Here is a 12,064-nt window from a genome sequence, read left to right as displayed (position 1 = left end):
CTGACGAGGCAATACACGCACCAAGAGTGTAGATTCCCATGTCCATACGAAGGACGCGACCCGACATCATTTTGCCTATATCGACGAGATACGTGCACCGGAGAGGTTGCTTTGCCTGAAAGCTTCTCGAATGCGCATGCATTTTGGCGCGATGTAGCCAAAATTTGTTGGCCCACAGCACCGAAGATAAGAGCGTTTTCGAAATTCTAAAAACTGATATATTACTTATCGTGGGCTATACGCCTCTTAGTAATTAAGGAGCCTAGCAGTAACAGTTAAAGAGTTAACTATTCAATATTAGTTAACCAGCCGGCTAGTTAGCGCGTCTTGGCTGTATTCTGACGCGCTACATTGCTGACTATGCTATGCCGAAAAAAGCGCTCTTCTCACTCAAAAAGCCTATTTTTAGAAATTGTGGAAAGACCTAGGTGAAACACCTTCCCCGTTCAGCGATATTTGCCACTTGTTGATCACTTTGCTTTCGCGCCGGGGGGTACGCGAACTTCGTCGAAAAGATCGTTGCATGCAACGCACAGTTATTGGGAGTCGCAAGCTGAACTCCATACAGCCGAAATCAGCGAAATCAGAAATTAAGGGGCAGAAAAATCCCGCCGAAATGTAAGCTTTGCATTTCTCAGCAGCTAAGTGTAAAGTGGAAGTCCGAAGCATTCAGACGCGAAAGTGCGTAAGATTACAGCTCCCCCCCCCCGTAAAACATTGACGCGTTTCGTAATTTACTCCAAGCGCTGCCTGCTGTGCGGCGGGAAGCAGGTATGACTTCCAAGAGAAAAAAAAAGACAAAAGAGAAACCCGAAGACTGCTGCATGCCTTAGAAAATGGCGTTCTTTTCGCGTCCGGTCTCATTTTTTTTTTTCATTTTTTATCTTCGCGTGACAAGCATTGCTGCACGGTCAGAAATTGAGCTTTCTAAACGCGAAATTTGTTTTCCTTCAGGAGGCGTGGGTGCGTTGAACCTTTCCGTCTTTCCATTTTGACACACACACACAGACAGAGTGCCAAGCAAGAAGTCCGCGAAGTTAACAAAGAAAACAGGGGCCTCGCTAAGAAAATCCTGCCCTTAACGAACGAAACCAAACGCAATATAGGCAGACGCGCTCCGGCGCCTTAATCTCCCACGCTAAAATTAAAGCGGAATGAGCCATTTCGCTCGGGGTTCATCTTGCGCAAGGTTCCCGGGAACATTGCGCAAGATTCTTGCAAACCTCGCGCGAGATTCACCTGCGATCCAAACTCGCGCTGTTCAAAGTCGCCGAGGATGGTTTCGCAAGAAACAGAGGCGATTCGGAGCTGCAGGGAGGAGGCTGGCCGGGGTCTCCGTTCTCTGCGGCATTCCTTTTCTTCTTTTTTTTTTTTGCGGAATTCTCCGGAGCGTACGCAAAGGCTTCGTTTTTCTTCCGGCAGACTTGCCCTATTACCTTCACGAGCACATCGCTAAACGTTGCGGGCTGCGAACGCCGCACTCCGCAACGTTGAAGTTGCGCCTATTTAAAGGAGGATATCCAAGTGTGTTTTTATATTCTCCATTTCATTCTTAAGGGGACACCTTACGTGTAACGCCAGCCTAGGGTGCAAAGAAAAAGCTACACGCTGTGGAAACGATAACTGTGCACTGCACGTACAGCTTGCCTGTCGCATTGAGCAAGCGAGAGCAGGCTTTACCTCGTACTGATCAAATTAATTACCCAAGACCAAATATTGAATTTTTAACAGCCAGAAAAACTCGGAAGATATTGAACCGCAAAGCTGTAAAGGGCAAAAAAAAAAAAACATTGTGCGATTTATGAGAGAAAAAAAAGCTTTACTGTGAGCGTTTTTTTTTTAACGCTCGGAAAAAAAAATAAACGCACGAAACCCCAGGACACGGCTGGTGTAATGTAAAAATTAGTTTCATTTAGTTTGACTGAAGAAGGCGAAAATAATAAAAGTAAGACAGTCGATGACTGATAGATATTTATGTGTCAGTCTGCGGCTTGACATTACCTGGGAGGCACTTCCTGAGTAAGGGATGGATGTTGTTGTTGTTATTGTTGTTGTTGTTATTGTTGTTGTTGTTATTGTTGTTGTTGTTATTGTTCACCTCTTAGAAGTTTGCGCTTTGCCAGATTTTAGGAAATTGGCTTAGCACGCGCCAAAACACTGGTTATTTGCATCAAGTCATCGTCAAGAATAAAAAAAAAAAAGAAATCTACAGGCGATGGTAGGTACGTGGAACCTTCGTCGTGAGAGTGAGCTGATGTGTGTGGACAGGTAAATAAGCGCTCTTGTACGGTTCAAAATGCCACGCTTTTTTTTTCTGGCATTGCGATGAAACCAGAAAAAAAATTTGCGAGTCATTTCTTTGGCAGACTGCACAGTAATTTATTTGTTTCTTGCCTGAAGCTGTTTATTTGAATGGAAGACCACATTAATTGCGAATGCCACTGAGAATGCGAACATGCACAATGGTTTATTAAGCACGGTTTCAAGTCTTATTCCCGAGGAATCACTTGAAATGTATCCAGTTCAGTAATATACGGAGGCTTCAGTAACTCCTACGCTGAGTTCAGCGGTCGAGCCAATATGCAGCTTCCGCTGCACAAAGAAGCACTCAAAATATAAACCGTTTTTAGTTGATTTGGTTCAATTTCGTCACTTCAAGCCAGACGGAGTGAAGACCATCGCTTTGCGCTGGCGGCAGTATGCTTGTAACCGAATTTGGGCGCTTTAACTTATGCCCGACCTACAGCGCGATTCAAGACGTCGCTGAGAATGTGCAGGACTGCGAAGACATGTTAAACCACGTAGATACGCTTGGGGGCAGCGATGAAGGCGTTTGCGCATGCCACTGCGTTGGTATTAGCCTTGGGCGCTATGGGCGATTTCCTTGTTCGCCTGCGGCCGTTTTCCGAGCCAACCGCAGATGGTGCTGCATTTGCACATTGTAATGTGGGTGCAATGTTATTATGCTAGGCATAAAAAGGCGTTCTCTTAAAACCTTGCCACGTGAGCTGTACAATATTATTCTGTCGGGCTGTTTTGAGATTTTTCTTTTTTAGGTAGATTGCAGCGCAGAACCTACAATAAGAAATTACAGTCGTATTGACAGCTGCGAGATAGCAACGGTACCACGCATTCAGCTGAATGTGTAAAGCTCTTTGTATGCAAGTTTGCTAAGTGGCCAGTTACACCCTACGCGCTGTGCAGTATCTAACGGCAAAGGAAATGATAGCTGAGGCACCGACCACCGATATTTTGCGCAAAAATATTTCCGAAACTAGCACTAGATTCCAGTACGATGACACTAGTATCGTTCTACTAAAAGAGAAACCGACATCTTTCTTGATTTTCGGACCAGGGTCATTAATGGATAATATGCGTGAAATAAAAGCAAAACCACTGCATTTACATCACTGCGATAACTGCAGTGCATACTTTTGACAGACAAGAAAAAAAATAATGTGCAATCGTTCTCTACCTGCTGTAATTGCTAGCGTGTCTACAGCTTGTTCAATTAAATCTGCGTATTTTCGCAGTGTCTCCGCGGCTTGATGACGTGTTGCAGAGGCCGCGGCGCCCAATTCGAATCGTCTGTGATAATTTCCCCGACTACAGGAGCTTCGACGCTCAGATTAAACTGCGGGCGGCGTTACCTTTTCCTTCCTTTTTTTTTATTCGAGATGTTTGGCATTAGGCATAATGAGGTTTGTCACGCCACCGATGACGCACAGAGGGAATCAGGGCCGCTCCTGCCTTGCTCGATTCTTACAGCTCTGAAAAGCGCAGCCTGCAGTTTTGTTTTTCTTTGTCTCCGCCACTTTTGATGTCACTATCAGACGGGCTATAGATGCGAGGCGTTGTCATCTGTTCAGGTTTAGTTTCTGTTCGTGTATGATCTGACCCATGTTATTTGTTTTTACTCATGTATTCACCCACTTCTGCTATGTCTCTCCTCAGAGACAGCAGTATTTATAAATAAATAAAATCTCTGCGTGTTAGGAAGTGTATTCAACAATTAAAATTTTCATCCGCGAAGAAAGGAGAGCTTGCACGGCAGTGATTGTGGGCTAATAGGAACTGTTCTCACGGACTGTAGTGCAGTTTCACAAAAAGCGCGTACGTTGGCCTTTGAAGTTCTTGTTTTTCAGTGTCTGGGTCTCAAGTTAAGTGTTCGGATGTGTCGCCTTACCCATGAAAAGACCAAAAATTCAACGCCGCAGCGCGAATATCGGAGAATGACCGCGCCAGCGTAACTCCAATATGTTGCCGAGAAAGTTGACTTTTTGATCGCTTATGTGAGCGCGCAAAAGAACGCGGAGCTGTCATCCAGACTGTATGCTGCCCAACATCCTGGCCGTCGCGTGCCGACCCGTCCCACATTTATATCGACATTGGGTCAATTTAGGACCACTTGATCAATCCATATTCAGAAAAGGAAGCGACCAGCCAGTGCTAGCGATGATATTGATATCGATGTCCTGGCGTACAAGCAAGAGTGAGGGAAAATATGGAGCCAGCTAATACCTTCTCTTCTAGGCCTTCAGTTTGGAGGTCACTTTCAAGACACAGCTACCACCCATATCATGTGTGCCTTCACCAGGACCTAAGACAAAATGGCTTTCATAAACGGCTCGGTTTTTGCAACCGGTACCTGATTGAATGCTACGAAGAACTGGAATTTCGCCACAGAGTGCTTTGGACTGAGGAGGCCCAATTTTGCAGGGATTCGATTGTCACTACGCACAATTCCCATTATTGGTGCGACCAGGACCCACACTGGCTAAGTGAGCATACGCACAAGGTAAGATGCTATGTAAATGTTTGTTGTGGCATTTATAACCGCCGTAGTGTTCGTCCTTGCTTCATTAACGGAAACCTTACTTTAAAGAAGTTCACAGACTGCGATCTAAAGGGCACTGTCTTTGAACTTGCCTCAGAGTTGCCACTGGGTGTGTTGAAAAAAGAACTGAAACATTAAAATATACAAGTTTTATTAATTCATGTTTGTTCTACAACTTCGATTTGCTTAACACCTGTGGTCAAAATTTCCTAACCGTGGGCTACCACTTCTTAGAACAAATGAGACGCTTCAGCTTCCGCACGAGGCAACAGAATTGAGGTATCTGGTAGGAAGCAACGTCGCGCTACAACGCCAAAATATTTTCAGCCACCGAGCCATTCTCGTTTATTGTATTGTCAAACTCATTGAATGCAAAACAAATAAACGCTTAACAGAAATTACACCATGTATGTCAATAAAACGGCACCGCTAAACAGAAATCTGCACGCTGTCACAGAAGCGTAGCTCTATGCCTTTAACGAAGCTAGCGTGATGCGAAAGAAAGAAAAATGAAAAAAAAAGCCTGCTTCTCGGGGTAACTGCACAGGCAGGGCGCAAGGACAGCACCTATCAGGGTTCTCAAATTCGACGACCGCGTAGTTGGCGATGGGCAGCCTTTTTCTTGCGCCGAGCGACGAAGCAAGAGATATTAACACCGGCCGCGGTCTAAGCTCAGCGTTGAGTATTCCTAGCCAGAGAGAGTAGCGCATCAATTCCGAATTGGCCGCCGCAGTCATGGCAACACGTCACCAGCAGACGCTGCGTTTGCACTACGCTTCCGGCGCTCTTTACGCGCCGAGTTTCGGGTTGTTGCGGAAAAAAAAAACGCCATTACAGGGCTTTAGAAAATGACTTTTGCTTTTCTCTAAAAACTGATATGGCATCGTCTTCCACCTGGCAACAAACTCCTCATCGGCAATAAAGACCGAACGTCGTTAATTAAAATGTTAATTAGCGAGGTTTAGTTAATTAGCTGGCTAAGTATGACGTTTTTTTACAATTAATGACGTCCACCGCAACCGAGAGTTACCTCCTGTACAGATTTTCTTTTTTTTTTCTCGGAAAGTCTGTTTTGAAGAATTTTAGAAAGTGTTCGTTGAAGCACCCGGTATATTGGCAGTTGGCTTACGTAACGCGGCACAGAGGTAATAAATAGTCTAATTCTTTCCTCAACGCACCTATTAAAATCGTTCAATTTGAAAGATGGCTCCAAACGGCCCATTTTGCGCGATACGGGCTCCTTCTGGACAAGTAACGCCATTCACTATGTGGCAAGAGAACTGTACTTCAATTTCTGATTTGTTTTCTTTTTTTTTTTTGATCAGGGATATAAGGGAGTATTTTTAAGCTTCTCGCAAAACCTGTCAACATGCAGCGATCATGGCGAGCATGGCGGTCAAAATGGTGTCCTCATCTCGCACCGACCCTGCTGAGCTATGGCGGCGTTCTCGCGATTCCACTCTTTGTGTGAAGTTATGGCGTCCATTCTTGAGATTTTAGTTCCGGCTGAGATGTGTGCTCCGCCCAGCCCGCGGTCTATCGACAGAGTGCCCGTCTCGAACTTTCGTTTCCGCCGTTGCCGAAGACATTCGCTGCTTTCTGGGCCTCTCTGAAGGTACCGGGCATGACTGAACTATTCCCTGCCACCAGTAGTGTAGTGGATGGAGTTTTCTCCAAGACGCTCCGGAGTCGACCTTACCGCACTGCCAAGTAGCCCATAGCGATTTGCGGAAGCAATTGTTTTTTTTTTACTTATCAGGAAGTGCAGCATGAATTCTGTAACTTTGAACATCATTTCTGACAATGTAATGCGTAAAATCCATATGCACCAATTTTTGTGTTCTATTTTCGGACTAAATATATTTAATATTTTTGTGAACTTTTTGCGAGTCTCTCAAATTTTGCCAATAAAAGATTTTTAATTCCTAAGCAACACATATACTGTTTTTTTTATGCAGTTGAAAATAGAGCCCTATTAGCAATACTATCTTGTGCTGCAATAAAGCAAAACTTCATGGGTGAACAAGCTTATACGCACACCAGACCTAGATTGCCTGTTTTCCTCCGGTAAGAATGAGTTAAACCTGCAAAACGGAACAGGATCATGGGCATAATAATAGGGAAATAGAAGCACTCGGGGAAATTATTGGCAAATAAGACGATACTGTCAGCAGTAATGTAAATATTTTCAATGACGAGCTATTAGTAATGAATGCACTCAGGCTGTTCCATTCTCTAGTTACTAGTGGGGAAAAATGAATATTCTTCCATCAGTATGAAATCAGTATGGAAATAATACTCACTTCACGCATGCGAATGTTTATGACGCGTTCGTCTATTTTCGGAAGGGGAAATATATTTCGTATTGTCCACTTTTAGGTGGCGATGGATAAACCGATACACGTGTTTCAGCCGCGTGAGTTAGGCACATGTCTGCAATGATTGCATTTCTCCTGGTGTCATTATTTCGGTTGACGAATCAGTTATCTTGTATTTGTGAAATATACATCTGATTGCTCTTCTCTGAACTGCTTCGAGTTTGGTTATATCTCATTTAGTATAAAGAAAGCATAATGAAGAACAGATCTAACCAAAGCCCTGTAGGTAGATAGCTTAGTTTGATGACGGTCTCATCTGAAGCGTCGTCTAATAAAACAGTCGTTTTAGAGCTGCTGAGCTCATTCCACCCACGTGAACGTTCCATATGAGGTCATACGTTATCAGTAGGCCAACATATTTATGTCTAGTGACGTCAGTGAGCAGTATGTCATTAATAGCGTATTGAAAATCGGATTTATGCTTCACCCCAGATATCGTCGTAAGAGGAGATTTAAGGGCGTCAGGTGTCGCCTGCCCGTCGGGGCACCATTTACATACAGTTTCTAGTGCGCTGTTATTTCCCGATAAATGATGCAGTGGTCGGCGAAAAGTCGTACGTTAACGTTGAGATCAGCCGCTATATCACAGATAAAAATTAGGAAGACAAAAGGCACCAAGACGCAACCCTAAGGCACACCAGACACAACATATACTTTTTGGGAAACTTAATGCTTAATTTCTTCTAAGTGTGTTCTTACTGATAAGCAGTTGCTAATCCAAATAACTATAGAGCCATGACCTAGTGTTGACTATATAGTTTATTAATTAGTTTAATCTGTGTAACCTGATGAAATGCCTTTGAAAAATCTAGTAGTATTTGGTCTGTGTTCCTGGGTGTCTATGCTCTGGGATAAGTTGTGTACTGATTCTAAAGGGTTACTCCAATGACGGTAAAGTATCTAATGTTAGTAAGGTCAACCTATTTCTGTTACAGAGAACACAGAGGAACCTGCGTATGCATTCTGATATATTGAAAACATTCTTAATCCTACAGCGCTGGACTGTCCGCGGTAAAATTTCGGCTGATAGCGCGTTTTGAGACCCTGGAAAAATGGGAAACTAAAGCTCGTTGCGAGAACGCCCTTGAAGAAAGCGAGTTCAGCTTATCCAGCCGACTCCGGACCAGGACAATTTTTTTTTTCAACTACGAAGTTTCTGTGAAAACTGTATAGCTTTCCTTTGCAGCCGCATGGCTCTGCTTAAGTGGACGCTAATGAGTAATTACTCCTTTAGTCCCCTAAACATTAGACCAACACCACTCCCTCTTTGAGTTGTTAATCAATTCGCTCTCGTCCTATTATGTGCTAGCCGTCCTGGTTAGCTCAGTTGGTAGAACGGCTGCTCCGGCGAGACGGTGGTCCCGGGTTCGAATCCCGGACCGGGAAGAATTTTTCTTCAACCGCGAGGCTTCTGTGAGAGCTATACAGTTTTTCTCTGTAGCCGTATGGCTCGATTAGGTGGTTGCTAAAAAGTGATTGCTCCTTTATTCGTGGGCGGGTGTCGCCGTCTGTCGGGACAGGAAAAGACCCACAAGGATCCCTGCCCACGTTTGTTTGTTCCACATTCCCGCTAGATGGCCTGATCATCTTGGGGTGCCTAACTCAGTATAGTCACGTACGATATATTATCAGTTTGCACTGCCAGAACAGGACGCAGACGGACGTTCGCCTGTTCATCCCACACACACGCACGAATGGAGCCACCTTCCAAGATTGATCGCTGAAAATGCTAACTCAAATGCTGTTAATAATGACCTTCCTTCCTACACAGCATGTTTTTTTTTTTTTAGAATACTGTCTCTTGCGTCGCTTCCCAGAAGTAATACATTATTTTTTTTTGTGTTAACATACTTCGTTTAGAGCTATGTGTGTTCTTTTGCTGCAATTATTTCCTCACTGTCCTCAAACAGTCCCCCTCCCCATCTTCCCTCCCCCTGTCCGTGAAAGCCCGCTTGAGTATTGGACTAAGTAAAATTGAAAAAAGAAAGAGAGAGCCAAGTACATTTCAGTCTTACTTTTTTTTGCTCAACTCATCCATTACTGAACCGCGAGATTCATTCACGAAGCTATTCCGTTCCTGCCTTTCACGAAGTTCAATTCATGATTGGCCGATTCACCGGCCCGTTGAATATCGTCTCGCTGAATATCCCAACTCACAAGCTCACAAAGAGCTTACATAGCTCAAGGGGCAGACTCAAGGCCACGATCTGTCTGGGGATACGCCACGTTAAGCAGCTGGTTACGTGCTCCGATACTTCATCGATAGCTGGCGCTAACCACGGATAACCGTCGCATTACTGTGCGCAGCAGTTTGCGTATCACACTGTCCCTATGCGTCGTCGATGCTCCGCAAGCAAGCAGGAGATACTGAGCCTATAGGGAGTATTCACACGCGTTACAGCGCCCATAATTTTGTGATGCTAGCGCCATTTGGTGGTTTGAACCCTAGGTATAGTGGCGAGTAAAACAGATGAGCAGAAGTGACCGATAACCAGAGTGGCGGAATGGCGATGCGCGGCGCTGATTTCAGCCAGCCGAGCCGCCCCCCTCCCCCTTTTCTTTTCTTTCTCTCCCCCCCCCCCCCCCTCTTTCTTTTTGCAACCCAACTCCCTTGTACTATACTTTTTTACTCGCCACTGTATGCAAACAGCCACGGTGCCGGGCCTCGTTCGAGCGAAGAGAATGCAATTTCTTGGAGCGCAGTTCTGCAAACTTCGACTGCTGGGATATCGCTCTCAGTGGCCTCAGACGAAGGAGCCAAAGATTGAAAGCGACAACCATTTTGATAATCCTGCAAATAGCGCTAGCACGAGCTCGCATGGCCAGACATATTATCCTACGGTTGTGGCAACGGCACCAACTATGCCTCCCTTTGCACCAGTGTGCCGGTCCAGATAGGCTGGTGACGTCGCATGAATATCCCATATAGCATGAGCTTCGAACACGCGACCCGCAAGGGCCTTCATGTGGGGTCCACTCCCTGAAGATTTCAACATTGCATGGGAAGCGCCGTGCCCTTGAAATATTGTTTTTTTTACGCCTGTACAGTACCTGTCTATCGCTGTTCACAGTTTTACACCGGCTCGTTGCTAACCGAGTATTACGAGGCATATGCGTACTCTCCACTGCCAATTAATAAATAATAACCACTCCTCAGACATCTTCACACTACGAATTTGAGTCACCCTAGACATTTGCTGCGTCGAAGACGGCAGAAAAATTAATCATAGATGGCAAGGGGAGAGCGCATTCCTCCCTCTTTCACCCTTCCTTCCTCTCCCTTCTAGTTACTGGCACGCGGGAGACAAGTCTGCCAATGCGGACCGCGTACAGCAGTGAGTTTGAGATCCCTGCCGTATAGGCTACTCCGCACAGCTGCACGTGAACACGTGACTCTGCGCGGGCCGCTTTCTCGACGTTTGCGCGAAAGTTGCACATCGCGTGAACGTGGCAGCCGTTATCGGCGCTATCGGGCGTGCTCTTCCCTAGGGCTTTCTATTTTTCGCCGTGGGATTTAGCGGCAATTGTTCGCAAAAGTGGGCGTGTGCTCAGCCGCTATCTTCATGCCTCTTACGTCATTCGTCTCAAATGACGTGCACAGACATACGTCATGAGATTGATTGGCAGTTCTGTGAACTGCATTGCAGTATGCGAACGTCCAATGGCTGATGCCGGGACTCTCCTTTTTTTTCTTGCGCAGTTGAGTGTGTGGAGAAGTGGATGGGGGATTGCTACTGTCGACAGAACAGTATCAAAAACGAAAAAGAGAAATAAGATTAGAACGCTACACTTAAAAGCACACCGGTCAGAAATTAGAACGTTACAAATCGCAGTGCAAATCCCGCCATAGCAAAACTAATTCTTGCGGGACGTACTTTCGCTATGGGAGTTGTTGGCGCTTCAGGGGTTCAAGTTTAAGACAACGCTGGTCATGAAATTAATTATTACGCTTTCATTTGGTTCGTTGATTTGTTGCAACGGGTTGCATTACATAAATCTGAGTGGGCACTCAAGAAAGGAATAAAAATAATATTGCGCACCCCTATCAAGAATTTATTTTAAACCACTACGCTAACGACGCGCACATGCATCCACACTCGCCATACGCACGCACGAATGCACGCGCATGCACCATGAATCTAACAGCGATTGCGGAGTGCCACTAGTTGGCAGTTTTGTGTACACAGGCGTTTCGTAGGTCACTGCAGCTTCCGAACGTAGCGGGTGTCTTACAAAGACGGTGCAATGCGTCTTCAGTGAAGGAGCCGAGTGTGCGCCAGCAATGCTTGGCAGACCACACCAACCGCTGTCATCGCTTTAAGCGTGGCTTCCCATCATAACAACAAGTGATTACGCTTTCGCGTGTGTTCTGCTGGGCTAGAATGTGCGTTGCTCATCTCGAAGCTTAAAAAGGATGCCCACAATGAGCATGCTCCGTTTCGTTTAATGCCTCCTGACTAAGTGCGCATCTGCCTCGGGATTTTTATTCGTGCACAGCTTCTACGTGACCGGACACGGCTACTTCCTGCGCTCACAGCTGCCTTATTAACTATAACCAAGAACTGCGAGAGCCGCAACCCGCAATCGCTATTTTTGTGTACTGCTTGTACCAGCCACGATCTGTGACAGGTACAATGTGATATATGGTACTGATATAGTGATGCACCCTTTTTTGTTGCGTCAGATTAGTCTCTGCAGCCAAGGTGAACCCACTTAAGCAACCAACCAGTATTCTGCGCGGGCGCACGCGCTAGCCACTACATGGTATGCGTACAGAAGGTAACGGTGTGCGCCGCGAACTGTGCTGCACAAAAATTGCGCAGCTAATGCTTTGCTCTCGGGGGAGCAA

General features: G+C 45.6%; 1 protein-coding gene across 1 annotated transcript in view; it reads right to left on the bottom strand.

The window, feature by feature from the left end:
- LOC149349731 (uncharacterized) overlaps positions 1–12,064 on the bottom strand; it is a 555,241-nt gene that overhangs the window by 54,481 nt on the left and 488,696 nt on the right. The window lies entirely within an intron of this gene.

The sequence above is a fragment of the Amblyomma mixtum genome, chromosome 3 (assembly GCF_055824585.1).
Source record: "Amblyomma mixtum isolate Tamu chromosome 3, ASM5582458v1, whole genome shotgun sequence".
Lineage (NCBI taxonomy): Eukaryota > Metazoa > Arthropoda > Arachnida > Ixodida > Ixodidae > Amblyomma > Amblyomma mixtum.
Note: the sequence above shows the minus strand (reverse complement) of the source record. Positions and strands in the feature narration are given on the sequence as shown.